This window comes from Hyperolius riggenbachi, chromosome 5 (genome assembly GCF_040937935.1).
Source record: "Hyperolius riggenbachi isolate aHypRig1 chromosome 5, aHypRig1.pri, whole genome shotgun sequence".
Taxonomy (NCBI): domain Eukaryota; kingdom Metazoa; phylum Chordata; class Amphibia; order Anura; family Hyperoliidae; genus Hyperolius; species Hyperolius riggenbachi.
In genome coordinates, this window is record NC_090650.1 from 318,913,269 (window position 1) to 318,926,131 (window position 12,863).

At 46.5% G+C, this 12,863-nt stretch overlaps 6 non-coding genes across 6 annotated transcripts; all 6 read left to right on the plus strand.

The window, feature by feature from the left end:
* The first annotated feature begins 1,742 nt into the window (after positions 1-1,742).
* On the plus strand, positions 1,743-1,816 carry TRNAH-GUG (transfer RNA histidin (anticodon GUG)). The gene has a single exon. It is a non-coding gene; the product is annotated as a tRNA-His (tRNA).
* A 2,147-nt stretch (positions 1,817-3,963) lies between these two features.
* TRNAH-GUG (transfer RNA histidin (anticodon GUG)) lies at positions 3,964-4,037 on the plus strand. Its single transcript has one exon. It is a non-coding gene; the product is annotated as a tRNA-His (tRNA).
* Positions 4,038-5,307: 1,270 nt separating this feature from the next.
* TRNAH-GUG (transfer RNA histidin (anticodon GUG)) lies at positions 5,308-5,381 on the plus strand. Its single transcript has one exon. It is a non-coding gene; the product is annotated as a tRNA-His (tRNA).
* Positions 5,382-7,676: 2,295 nt separating this feature from the next.
* Positions 7,677-7,750, plus strand: TRNAH-GUG (transfer RNA histidin (anticodon GUG)). Its single transcript has one exon. It is a non-coding gene; the product is annotated as a tRNA-His (tRNA).
* A 1,703-nt stretch (positions 7,751-9,453) lies between these two features.
* TRNAN-AUU (transfer RNA asparagine (anticodon AUU)) lies at positions 9,454-9,527 on the plus strand. Its single transcript has one exon. It is a non-coding gene; the product is annotated as a tRNA-Asn (tRNA).
* Positions 9,528-11,081: 1,554 nt separating this feature from the next.
* Positions 11,082-11,155, plus strand: TRNAH-GUG (transfer RNA histidin (anticodon GUG)). The gene has a single exon. It is a non-coding gene; the product is annotated as a tRNA-His (tRNA).
* The last annotated feature ends 1,708 nt before the right edge of the window (positions 11,156-12,863 follow it).

The following is a 12,863-nucleotide window of genomic DNA, read 5'->3' on the forward strand; positions in this document are numbered from 1 at the left end:
TGTTAACTGAAAGGTTGGTGGTTCAAGCCCACCCAGGGATTGCCTTGCATTTTGTGCTCAACAGTTGTCTGAAGAAAGCCCCAGATAGCCATTTAGCAGCCATGGCATATGCACAGTCCTTGTGGTACAATTGGTTAGTGCATTTGGCTGTTAACCGAAAGGTTGGAGGATCAAGCCCACCCAGGGATGGCCTTGCATTTTGTGCTCAACAGTTGTCTGAAGAAAACCCCAGATAGCCATTTAGCAGCCACGGCATATACACAGTCCTTGTGGTACAATTGGTTAGTGCATTTGGCTGTTAACTGAAAGGTTGGTGGTTCAAGCCCACCCAGGGATGGCCTTGCATTTTGTGCTCAACAGTTGTCTGATGAAAACCCCAGATAGCCATTTAGCAGCCAAGCAATAGACACAGTCCTTGTGGCACAATTGGTTAGTGCATTTGGCTGTTAACCGAAAGGTTGGTGGTTCCAACCCACCCAGGGATGGCCTTGCATTTTGTGCTCAACAGTTGTCTGATGAAAGCCCCAGATAGCCATTTAGCAGCCATGGCATATACATAGTCCTTGTGGCACAATTGGTTAGTGCATTTGGCAGTTAACTGAAAGCTTGGTGGATCAAGCCCACCCAGCGATGGCCTTGCATTTTGTGCTCAACAGTTGTCTGAAGAAAACCCCAGATAGCCATTTAGCAGCCATGATATATACACAGTCCTTGTGGTACAATTCGTTAGTGCATTTGGCTGTTAATTCAAAAGTTGGTGGTTCAAGCCCACCCAGGGATGGCCTTGCATTTTGTGCTCAACAGTTGTCTGAAGAAAACCCCAGATAGCCATTTAGCAGCCATGGCATATACAAAGTCCTTGTGGTACAATTGGTTAGTGCATTTGGCTGTTAACTGAAAGGTTGGTGGTTCAAGCCCACCCAGGGATTGCCTTGCATTTTGTGCTCAACAGTTGTCTGAAGGAAACCCTAGATAGCCATTTAGCAGCCATGGCATATACACAGTCCTTGTGGCACAATTAGCTAGTGCATTTGGCTGTTAACCGAAAGGTTGGTGGTTCCAACCCACCCAGGGATGGCCTTGCATTTTGTGCTCAACAGTTGTCTGAAGAAAACCCCAGATAGCCATTTAGCAGCCGCAGCATATACACAGTCCTTGTGGCACAATTGGTTAGTGCATTGGCTCTTAACCGAAAGGTTGGTGGTTCAAGCCCACCCAAGGATGGCCTTGCATTTTGCGCTCAACAGTTGTCTGAAGAAAACCCCAGATAGCCATTTAGCAGCCACGTCATATACACAGTCCTTGTGGTACAATTGGTTAGTGCATTTGGCTATTAACTGAAAGGTTGTTGGTTCAAGCCCACCCAGGGATGGCCTTGCATTTTGTGCTCAACAGTTGTCTGAAGAAAACCCTAGATAGCCATTTAGCAGCCATGGCATATACACAGTCCTTGTGGCACAATTGGTTAGTGCATTTGGCTGTTAACTGAAAGGTTGGTGGTTCCAACCCACCCAGGGATGGCCTTGCATTTTGTGCTCAACAGTTGTCTGAAGAAAACCCCAGATAGCCATTTAGCAGCCATGGCATATGCACAGTCCTTGTGGTACAATTGGTTAGTGCATTTGGCTGTTAACTGAAAGGTTGGAGGATCAAGCCCACCCAGGGATGGCCTTGCATTTTGTGCTCAACAGTTGTCTGAAGAAAACCCCAGATAGCCATTTAGCAGCCATGGCTTATACATAGTCCTTGTGGCACAATTGGTTAGTGCATTTGGCTGTGAACTGAAAGGTTGGTGGATCAAGCCCACCCAGGGATGGCCTTGCATTTTGTGCTCAACAGTTGTCTGAAGAAAACCCTAGATAGCCATTTAGCAGCCATGGCATATACGCAGTCCTTGTGGCACAATTGGTTAGTGCATTTGGCTGTTAACTGAAAGGTTGGTGGTTCCAACCCACCCAGGGATTGCCTTGCATTTTGTGCTCAACAGTTGTCTGAAGAAAGCCATAGCTAGCCATTTAGCAGCCATGGCATATACACAGTCCTTGTGCCACAATTGGTTAGTGCATTTGGCTGTTACCTGAATGGTTGGTGGTTCCAACCCACCCAGGGATGGCCTTGCATTTTGTGCTCAACAGTTGTCTGAAGAAAACCCCAGATAGCCATTTAGCAGCCATGGCATATACATAGTCCTTGTGGCACAATTGGTTAGTGCATTTGGCTGTTAACTGAAAGGTTGGTGGATCAAGCCCACCCAGGGATGGCCTTGCATTTTGTGCTCAACAGTTGTCTGAAGAAAACCCCAGATAGCCATTTAGCAGCCATGGCATATGCACAGTCCTTGTGGTTAAATTGGTTAGTGCATTTGGCTGTTAACTGAAAGGTTGGTGGATCAAGCCCACCCAGGGATGGCCTTGCATTTTGTGCTCAACAGTTGTCTGAAGAAAACCCCAGATAGCCATTTAGCAGCCAAGCCATATAAAAACAGTTCTAGTGGCACAATTGGTTAGTGCATTTGGCTGTTAACCGAAAGGTTGGTGGTTCCAACCCACCCAGGGATGGCCTTGCATTTTGTGCTCAACAGTTGTCTGATGAAAGCCCCAGATAGCCATTTAGCAGCCATGGCATATACATAGTCCTTGTGGCACAATTGGTTAGTGCATTTGGCAGTTAACTGAAAGCTTGGTGGATCAAGCCCACCCAGCGATGGCCTTGCATTTTGTGCTCAACAGTTGTCTGAAGAAAACCCCAGATAGCCATTTAGCAGCCATGATATATACACAGTCCTTGTGGTACAATTCGTTAGTGCATTTGGCTGTTAATTCAAAAGTTGGTGGTTCAAGCCCACCCAGGGATGGCCTTGCATTTTGTGCTCAACAGTTGTCTGAAGAAAACCCCAGATAGCCATTTAGCAGCCATGGCATATACAAAGTCCTTGTGGTACAATTGGTTAGTGCATTTGGCTGTTAACCGAAAGGTTGGTGGTTCAAGCCCACCCAGGGATGGCCTTGCATTTTGTGCTCAACAGTTGTCTGAAGAAAGCCCCAGATGGCCATTTAGCAGCCATGGCTTATACATAGTCCTTGTGGCACAATTGGTTAGTGCATTTGGCTGTTAACTGAAAGGTTGGTGGTTCAAGCCCACCCAGGGATGGCCTTGCATTTTGTGCTCAACAGTTGTCTGAAGGAAACCCTAGATAGCCATTTAGCAGCCATGGCATATACACAGTCCTTGTGGCACAATTAGCTAGTGCATTTGGCTGTTAACCGAAAGGTTGGTGGTTCCAACCCACCCAGGGATGGCCTTGCATTTTGTGCTCAACAGTTGTCTGAAGAAAACCCCAGATAGCCATTTAGCAGCCGCAGCATATACACAGTCCTTGTGGCACAATTGGTTAGTGCATTGGCTCTTAACCGAAAGGTTGGTGGTTCAAGCCCACCCAAGGATGGCCTTGCATTTTGCGCTCAACAGTTGTCTGAAGAAAACCCCAGATAGCCATTTAGCAGCCACGTCATATACACAGTCCTTGTGGTACAATTGGTTAGTGCATTTGGCTATTAACTGAAAGGTTGTTGGTTCAAGCCCACCCAGGGATGGCCTTGCATTTTGTGCTCAACAGTTGTCTGAAGAAAACCCTAGATAGCCATTTAGCAGCCATGGCATATACACAGTCCTTGTGGCACAATTGGTTAGTGCATTTGGCTGTTAACTGAAAGGTTGGTGGTTTCAACCCACCCAGGGATGGCCTTGCATTTTGTGCTCAACAGTTGTCTGAAGAAAACCCCAGATAGCCATTTAGCAGCCATGGCATATGCACAGTCCTTGTGGTACAATTGGTTAGTGCATTTGGCTGTTAACTGAAAGGTTGGAGGATCAAGCCCACCCAGGGATGGCCTTGCATTTTGTGCTCAACAGTTGTCTGAAGAAAACCCCAGATAGCCATATAGCAGCCATGGCTTATACATAGTCCTTGTGGCACAATTGGTTAGTGCATTTGGCTGTGAACTGAAAGGTTGGTGGATCAAGCCCACCCAGGGATGGCCTTGCATTTTGTGCTCAACAGTTGTCTGAAGAAAACCCTAGATAGCCATTTAGCAGCCATGGCATATACGCAGTCCTTGTGGCACAATTGGTTAGTGCATTTGGCTGTTAACTGAAAGGTTGGTGGTTCCAACCCACCCAGGGATTGCCTTGCATTTTGTGCTCAACAGTTGTCTGAAGAAAGCCATAGCTAGCCATTTAGCAGCCATGGCATATACACAGTCCTTGTGCCACAATTGGTTAGTGCATTTGGCTGTTACCTGAATGGTTGGTGGTTCCAACCCACCCAGGGATGGCCTTGCATTTTGTGCTCAACAGTTGTCTGAAGAAAACCCCAGATAGCCATTTAGCAGCCATGGCATATACATAGTCCTTGTGGCACAATTGGTTAGTGCATTTGGCTGTTAACTGAAAGGTTGGTGGTTCAAGCCCACCCAGGGATGGCTTTGCATTTTGTGCTCAACAGTTGTCTGAAGGAAACCCTAGATAGCCATTTAGCAGCCATGGCATATACACAGTCCTTGTGGCACAATTAGCTAGTGCATTTGGCTGTTAACCGAAAGGTTGGTGGTTCCAACCCACCCAGGGATGGCCTTGCATTTTGTGCTCAACAGTTGTCTGAAGAAAACCCCAGATAGCCATTTAGCAGCCGCAGCATACACACAGTCCTTGTGGCACAATTGGTTAGTGCATTGGCTCTTAACCGAAAGGTTGGTGGTTCAAGCCCACCCAAGGATGGCCTTGCATTTTGCGCTCAACAGTTGTCTGAAGAAAACCCCAGATAGCCATTTAGCAGCCACATCATATACACAGTCCTTGTGGTACAATTGGTTAGTGCATTTGGCTATTAACTGAAAGGTTGTTGGTTCAAGCCCACCCAGGGATGGCCTTGCATTTTGTGCTCAACAGTTGTCTGAAGAAAACCCTAGATAGCCATTTAGCAGCCATGGCATATACACAGTCCTTGTGGCACAATTGGTTAGTACAATTGGTTAGTGCATTTGGCTGTTAACTGAAAGGTTGGTGGTTCCAACCCACCCAGGGATGGCCTTGCATTTTGTGCTCAACAGTTGTCTGAAGAAAACCCCAGATAGCCATTTAGCAGCCATGGCATATGCACAGTCCTTGTGGTACAATTGGTTAGTGCATTTGGCTGTTAACTGAAAGGTTGGAGGATCAAGCCCACCCAGGGATGGCCTTGCATTTTGTGCTCAACAGTTGTCTGAAGAAAACCCCAGATAGCCATTTAGCAGCCATGGCTTATACATAGTCCTTGTGGCACAATTGGTTAGTGCATTTGGCTGTGAACTGAAAGGTTGGTGGATCAAGCCCACCCAGGGATGGCCTTGCATTTTGTGCTCAACAGTTGTCTGAAGAAAACCCTAGATAGCCATTTAGCAGCCATGGCATATACGCAGTCCTTGTGGCACAATTGGTTAGTGCATTTGGCTGTTAACTGAAAGGTTGGTGGTTCCAACCCACCCAGGGATTGCCTTGCATTTTGTGCTCAACAGTTGTCTGAAGAAAGCCATAGCTAGCCATTTAGCAGCCATGGCATATACACAGTCCTTGTGCCACAATTGGTTAGTGCATTTGGCTGTTACCTGAATGGTTGGTGGTTCCAACCCACCCAGGGATGGCCTTGCATTTTGTGCTCAACAGTTGTCTGAAGAAAACCCCAGATAGCCATTTAGCAGCCATGGCATATACATAGTCCTTGTGGCACAATTGGTTAGTGCATTTGGCTGTTAACTGAAAGGTTGGTGGATCAAGCCCACCCAGGGATGGCCTTGCATTTTGTGCTCAACAGTTGTCTGAAGAAAACCCCAGATAGCCATTTAGCAGCCATGGCATATGCACAGTCCTTGTGGTTAAATTGGTTAGTGCATTTGGCTGTTAACTGAAAGGTTGGAGGATCAAGCCCACCCAGGGATGGCCTTTAATTTTGTGCTCCACAGTTGTCTGAAGAAAACCCCAGATAGCCATTTAGCAGCCGCGGCATATTCACAGTCCTTGTGGTACAATTGGTTAGTGCATTTGGCTGTTAACTGAAAGGTTGGTGGATCAAGCCCACCCAGGGATGGCCTTGCATTTTGTGCTCAACAGTTGTCTGAAGAAAACCCCAGATAGCCATTTAGCAGCCAAGCCATATAAAAACAGTTCTTGTGGCACAATTGGTTAGTGCGTTTGGCTGTTAACCGAAAGGTTGGTGGTTCCAACCCACCCAGGGATGACCTTGCATTTTGTGCTCAACAGTTGTCTGATGAAAGCCCCAGATAGCCATTTAGCAGCCATGGCATATACATAGTCCTTGTGGCACAATTGGTTAGTGCATTTGGCAGTTAACTGAAAGCTTGGTGGATCAAGCCCACCCAGCGATGGCCTTGCATTTTGTGCTCAACAGTTGTCTGAAGAAAACCCCAGATAGCCATTTAGCAGCCATGATATATACACAGTCCTTGTGGTACAATTCGTTAGTGCATTTGGCTGTTAATTCAAAAGTTGGTGGTTCAAGCCCACCCAGGGATGGCCTTGCATTTTGTGCTCAACAGTTGTCTGAAGAAAACCCCAGATAGCCATTTAGCAGCCATGGCATATACAAAGTCCTTGTGGTACAATTGGTTAGTGCATTTGGCTGTTAACCGAAAGGTTGGTGGTTCAAGCCCACCCAGGGATGGCCTTGCATTTTGTGCTCAACAGTTGTCTGAAGAAAGCCCCAGATGGCCATTTAGCAGCCATGGCTTATACATAGTCCTTGTGGCACAATTGGTTAGTGCATTTGGCTGTTAACTGAAAGGTTGGTGGTTCAAGCCCACCCAGGGATGGCCTTGCATTTTGTGCTCAACAGTTGTCTGAAGGAAACCCTAGATAGCCATTTAGCAGCCATGGCATATACACAGTCCTTGTGGCACAATTAGCTAGTGCATTTGGCTGTTAACCGAAAGGTTGGTGGTTCCAACCCACCCAGGGATGGCCTTGCATTTTGTGCTCAACAGTTGTCTGAAGAAAACCCCAGATAGCCATTTAGCAGCCGCAGCATACACACAGTCCTTGTGGCACAATTGGTTAGTGCATTGGCTCTTAACCGAAAGGTTGGTGGTTCAAGCCCACCCAAGGATGGCCTTGCATTTTGCGCTCAACAGTTGTCTGAAGAAAACCCCAGATAGCCATTTAGCAGCCACGTCATATACACAGTCCTTGTGGTACAATTGGTTAGTGCATTTGGCTATTAACTGAAAGGTTGTTGGTTCAAGCCCACCCAGGGATGGCCTTGCATTTTGTGCTCAACAGTTGTCTGAAGAAAACCCTAGATAGCCATTTAGCAGCCATGGCATATACACAGTCCTTGTGGCACAATTGGTTAGTGCATTTGGCTGTTAACTGAAAGGTTGGTGGTTCCAACCCATCCAGGGATGGCCTTGCATTTTGTGCTCAACAGTTGTCTGAAGAAAACCCCAGATAGCCATTTAGCAGCCATGGCATATGCACAGTCCTTGTGGTACAATTGGTTAGTGCATTTGGCTGTTAACTGAAAGGTTGGAGGATCAAGCCCACCCAGGGATGGCCTTGCATTTTGTGCTCAACAGTTGTCTGAAGAAAACCCCAGATAGCCATTTAGCAGCCATGGCTTATACATAGTCCTTGTGGCACAATTGGTTAGTGCATTTGGCTGTGAACTGAAAGGTTGGTGGATCAAGCCCACCCAGGGATGGCCTTGCATTTTGTGCTCAACAGTTGTCTGAAGAAAACCCTAGATAGCCATTTAGCAGCCATGGCATATACGCAGTCCTTGTGGCACAATTGGTTAGTGCATTTGGCTGTTAACTGAAAGGTTGGTGGTTCCAACCCACCCAGGGATTGCCTTGCATTTTGTGCTCAACAGTTGTCTGAAGAAAGCCATAGCTAGCCATTTAGCAGCCATGGCATATACACAGTCCTTGTGCCACAATTGGTTAGTGCATTTGGCTGTTACCTGAATGGTTGGTGGTTCCAACCCACCCAGGGATGGCCTTGCATTTTGTGCTCAACAGTTGTCTGAAGAAAACCCCAGATAGCCATTTAGCAGCCATGGCATATACATAGTCCTTGTGGCACAATTGGTTAGTGCATTTGGCTGTTAACTGAAAGGTTGGTGGATCAAGCCCACCCAGGGATGGCCTTGCATTTTGTGCTCAACAGTTGTCTGAAGAAAACCCCAGATAGCCATTTAGCAGCCATGGCATATGCACAGTCCTTGTGGTTAAATTGGTTAGTGCATTTGGCTGTTAACTGAAAGGTTGGAGGATCAAGCCCACCCAGGGATGGCCTTTAATTTTGTGCTCCACAGTTGTCTGAAGAAAACCCCAGATAGCCATTTAGCAGCCGCGGCATATGCACAGTCCTTGTGGTACAATTGGTTAGTGCATTTGGCTGTTAACTGAAAGGTTGGTGGATCAAGCCCACCCAGGGATGGCCTTGCATTTTGTGCTCAACAGTTGTCTGAAGAAAACCCCAGATAGCCATTTAGCAGCCAAGCCATATAAAAACAGTTCTTGTGGCACAATTGGTTAGTGCATTTGGCTGTTAACTGAAAGGTTGGTGGTTCCAACCCACCCGGGGATGGCCTTGCATTTTGTCCTTAACAGTTGTCTGATGAAAGCCCCAGATAGCCATTTAGCAGCCATGGCATATACATAGTCCTTGTGGCACAATTGGTTAGTGCATTTGGCAGTTAACTGAAAGCTTGGTGGATCAAGCCCACCCAGGGTTGGCCTTGCGTTTTGTGCTCAACAGTTGTCTGAAGAAAACCCAAGATAGCCATTTAGCAGCCATGGTATATACACAGTCCTTGTGGTACAATTCGTTAGTGCATTTAGCTGTTAACTGAAAGGTTGGTGGTTCAAGCCCACCCAGGGATGGCCCTGCATTTTGTGCTCAACAGTTGTCTGAAGAAAACCCCAGATAGCCATTTAGCAGCCATGGCATATACAAAGTCCTTGTGGTACAATCGGTTAGTGCATTTGGCTGTTAACTGAAAGGTTGGTGGTTCAAGCCCACCCAGGGATGGCCTTGCATTTTGTGCTCAACAGTTGTCTGAAGGAAACCCTAGATAGCCATCTAGCAGCCATGGCATATACACAGTCCTTGTGGCACAATTGGCTAGTGCATTTGGCTGTTAACCGAAAGGTTGGTGGTTCCAACCCACCCAGGGATGGCCTTGCATTTTGTGCTCAACAGTTGTCTGAAGAAAACCCCAGATAGCCATTTAGCAGCCGCAGCATACGCACAGTCCTTGTGGCACAATTGGTTAGTGCATTGGCTCTTAACCGAAAGGTTGGAGGTTCAAGCCCACCCAGGGATGGCCTTGCATTTTGCGCTCAACAGTTGTCTGAAGAAAACCCCAGATAGCCATTTAGCAGCCACGTCATATACACAGTCCTTGTGGTACAATTGGTTAGTGCATTTGGCTATTAACTGAAAGGTTGGTGGTTCAAGCCCACCCAGGGATGGCCTTGCATCTTGTGCTCAACAGTTGTCTGAAGAAAACCCCAGATAGCCATTTAGCAGCCATGGCATATACACAGTCCTTGTGGCACAATTGGTTAGTGCATTTGGCTGTTAACTGAAAGGTTGGTGGTTCCAACCCACCCAGGGATGGCCTTGCATTTTGTGCTCAACAGTTGTCTGAAGAAAACCCCAGATAGCCATTTAGCAGCCATGCCATATACATAGTCCTTGTGGCACAATTGGTTAGTGCATTTGGCTGTTAACTGAAAGGTTGGTGGTTCCAACCCACCCGCGGATGGCCTTGCATTTTGTCCTTAACAGTTGTCTGATGAAAGCCCCAGATAGCCATTTAGCAGCCATGGCATATGCACAGTCCTTGTGGCACAATTGGTTAGTGCATTTGGCTGTTAACTGAAAGGTTAGTGGTTCCAACCCACCCAGTGATGGCCTTGCATTTTGTGCTCAACAGTTGTCTGAAGAAAACCCCAGATAGCCATTTAGCAGCCATGGCATATGCACAGTCCTTGTGGTACAATTGGTTAGTGCATTTGGCTGTTAACTGAAAGGTTGGAGGATCAAGCCCACCCAGGGATGGCCTTGCATTTTGTGCTCAACAGTTGTCTGAAGAAAACCCCAGATAGCCATTTAGCAGCCACAGCATATACACAGTCCTTGTGGTACAATTGGTTAGTGCATTTGGCTGTTAACTGAAAGGTTGGTGGATCAAGCCCACCCAGGGATGGCCTAGCATTTTGTGCTCAACAGTTGTCTGAAGAAAACCCCAGATAGCCATTTAGCAGCCAAGCCATATACACAGTTCTTGTGGCACAATTGGTTAGTGCATTTGGCTGTTAACTGAAAGGTTGGTGGTTCCAACCCACCCGGGGATGGCCTTGCATTTTGTCCTTAACAGTTGTCTGATGAAAGCCCCAGATAGCCATTTAGCAGCCATGGCATATGCACAGTCCTTGTGGTACAATTGGTTAGTGCATTTGGCTGTTAACTGAAAGGTTGGAGGATCAAGCCCACCCAGGGATGGCCTTGCATTTTGTGCTCAACAGTTGTCTGAAGAAAACCCCAGATAGCCATTTAGCAGCCACGGCATATACACAGTCCTTGTGGCACAATTGGTTAGTACATTTGGCAGTTAACTGAAAGCTTGGTGGATCAAGCCCACCCAGGGATGGCCTTGCATTTTGTGCTCAACAGTTGTCTGAAGAAAACCCTAGATAGCCATTTAGCAGCCATGGCATATGCACAGTCCTTGTAGCACAATTAGTTAGTGCATTTGGCTGTTAACCGAAAGGTTGGTGGTTCCAACCCACCCAGTGATGGCCTTGCATTTTGTGCTCAACAGTTGTCTGAAGGAAACCCCAGATAGCCATTTAGCAGCCATGGCATATACAAAGTCCTTGTGGTACAATTGGTTAGTGCATTTGGCTGTTAACTGAAAGGTTGGTGGTTCAAGCCCACCCAGGGATGGCCTTGCATTTTGTGCTCAACAGTTGTCTGAAGAAAACCCTAGATAGCCATTTAGCAGCCATGGCTTATACATAGTCCTTGTGGCACAATTGGTTAGTGCATTTGGCTGTGAACTGAAAGGTTGGTGGATCAAGCCCACCCAGGGATGGCCTTGCATTTTGTGCTCAACAGTTGTCTGAAGAAAACCCTAGATAGCCATTTAGCAGCCATGGCATATACACAGTCCTTGTGGCACAATTGGTTAGTGCATTTGGCTGTTAACTGAAAGGTTGGTGGTTCCAACCCACCCAGGGATGGCCTTGCATTTTGTGCTCAACAGTTGTCTGAAGAAAGCCATAGCTAGCCATTTAGCAGCCATGGCATATACACAGTCCTTGTGCCACAATTGGTTAGTGCATTTGGCTGTTACCTGAATGGTTGGTGGTTCCAACCCACCCAGGGATGGCCTTGCATTTTGTGCTCAACAGTTGTCTGAAGAAAACCCCAGATAGCCATTTAGCAGCCATGGCATATACATAGTCCTTGTGGCACAATTGGTTAGTGCATTTGGCTGTTAACTGAAAGGTTGGTGGAGCAAGCCCACCCAGGGCTGCCCTTGCATTTTGTGCTCAACAGTTGTCTGAAGAAAACCCCAGATAGCCATTTAGCAGCCACGGCATATACACAGTCCTTGTGGTACAATTGGTTAGTGCATTTGGCTGTTAACTGAAAGGTTGGTGGTTCAAGCCCACCCAGGGATGGCCTTGCATTTTGTGCTCAACAGTTGTCTGATGAAAACCCCAGATAGCCATTTAGCAGCCAAGCCATATACACAGTCCTTGTGGCACAATTGGTTAGTGCATTTGGCTGTTAACCGAAAGGTTGGTGGTTCAGGATCTCTGTCATAATCAACGCGGTATCTAAGTGACTTTGTTTATTGACTGATATATGTGTGTGTGTGTGTGTGTGTGTGTATGTGTGTATATATATATGTATGTATATATATATAAAGGATCTTCTCAAAAAATTAGCATATTGTGATAAAGTTCATGATTTTCTGTAATGTACTGATAAACATTAGACTTTCATATATTTTAGATTCCTTACACACAACTGAAGTAGTTCAAGCCTTTATTGTTTTTCTTATTGATGATTTTGGCATACTGCTCATGAAAACCCAAATTTCCTATCTCAAAAAATTAGCATATTTCATCCGACCAATAAAAGAAAAGTGTTTTTAAAACAAAAAAAGTCAACCTTCAAATAATTATGTTCAGTTATGCACTAAATACTTGGTCGGGAATCCTTTTGCAGAAATGACTGCTTCAATGCGGCGTGGCATGGAGGCAATCAGCCTGTGGCACTGCTCAGGTGTTATGGAGGCCGAGGATGCTTCCATAGCGGCCTTAAGCTCATCCAGAGTGTTGGGTCTTGCGTCTCTCAACTTTCTCTTCACAATATCCCACAGATTCTCTATGGGGTTCAGGTCAGGAGAGTTGGCAGGCCAATTTAGCACAGTAATACCATAGTCAGTAAACCATTTACCAGTGGTTTTGGCACTGAGAGCAGGTGCCAGGTCGTGCTTAAAAATGAAATCTTCATCTCCATAAAGCTTTTCAGCAGATGGAAGCATGAAGTGCTCCAAAATCTCCTGATAGCTAGCTGCATTGATCCTGCCCTTGATAAAACACAGTGGACCAACACCAGCAGCTGATATGGCACCCCAGACCATCACTGACTGTGGGTACTTGACACTGGACTTCAGGCATTTCGGCATTTCCCTCTCCCCAGTCTTCCTCCAGACTCTGGAACCTTGATTTCCGAATGACATGTAAAAGTTGCTTTAATCCGAAACAAGTACTTTGGACCACAGAGCA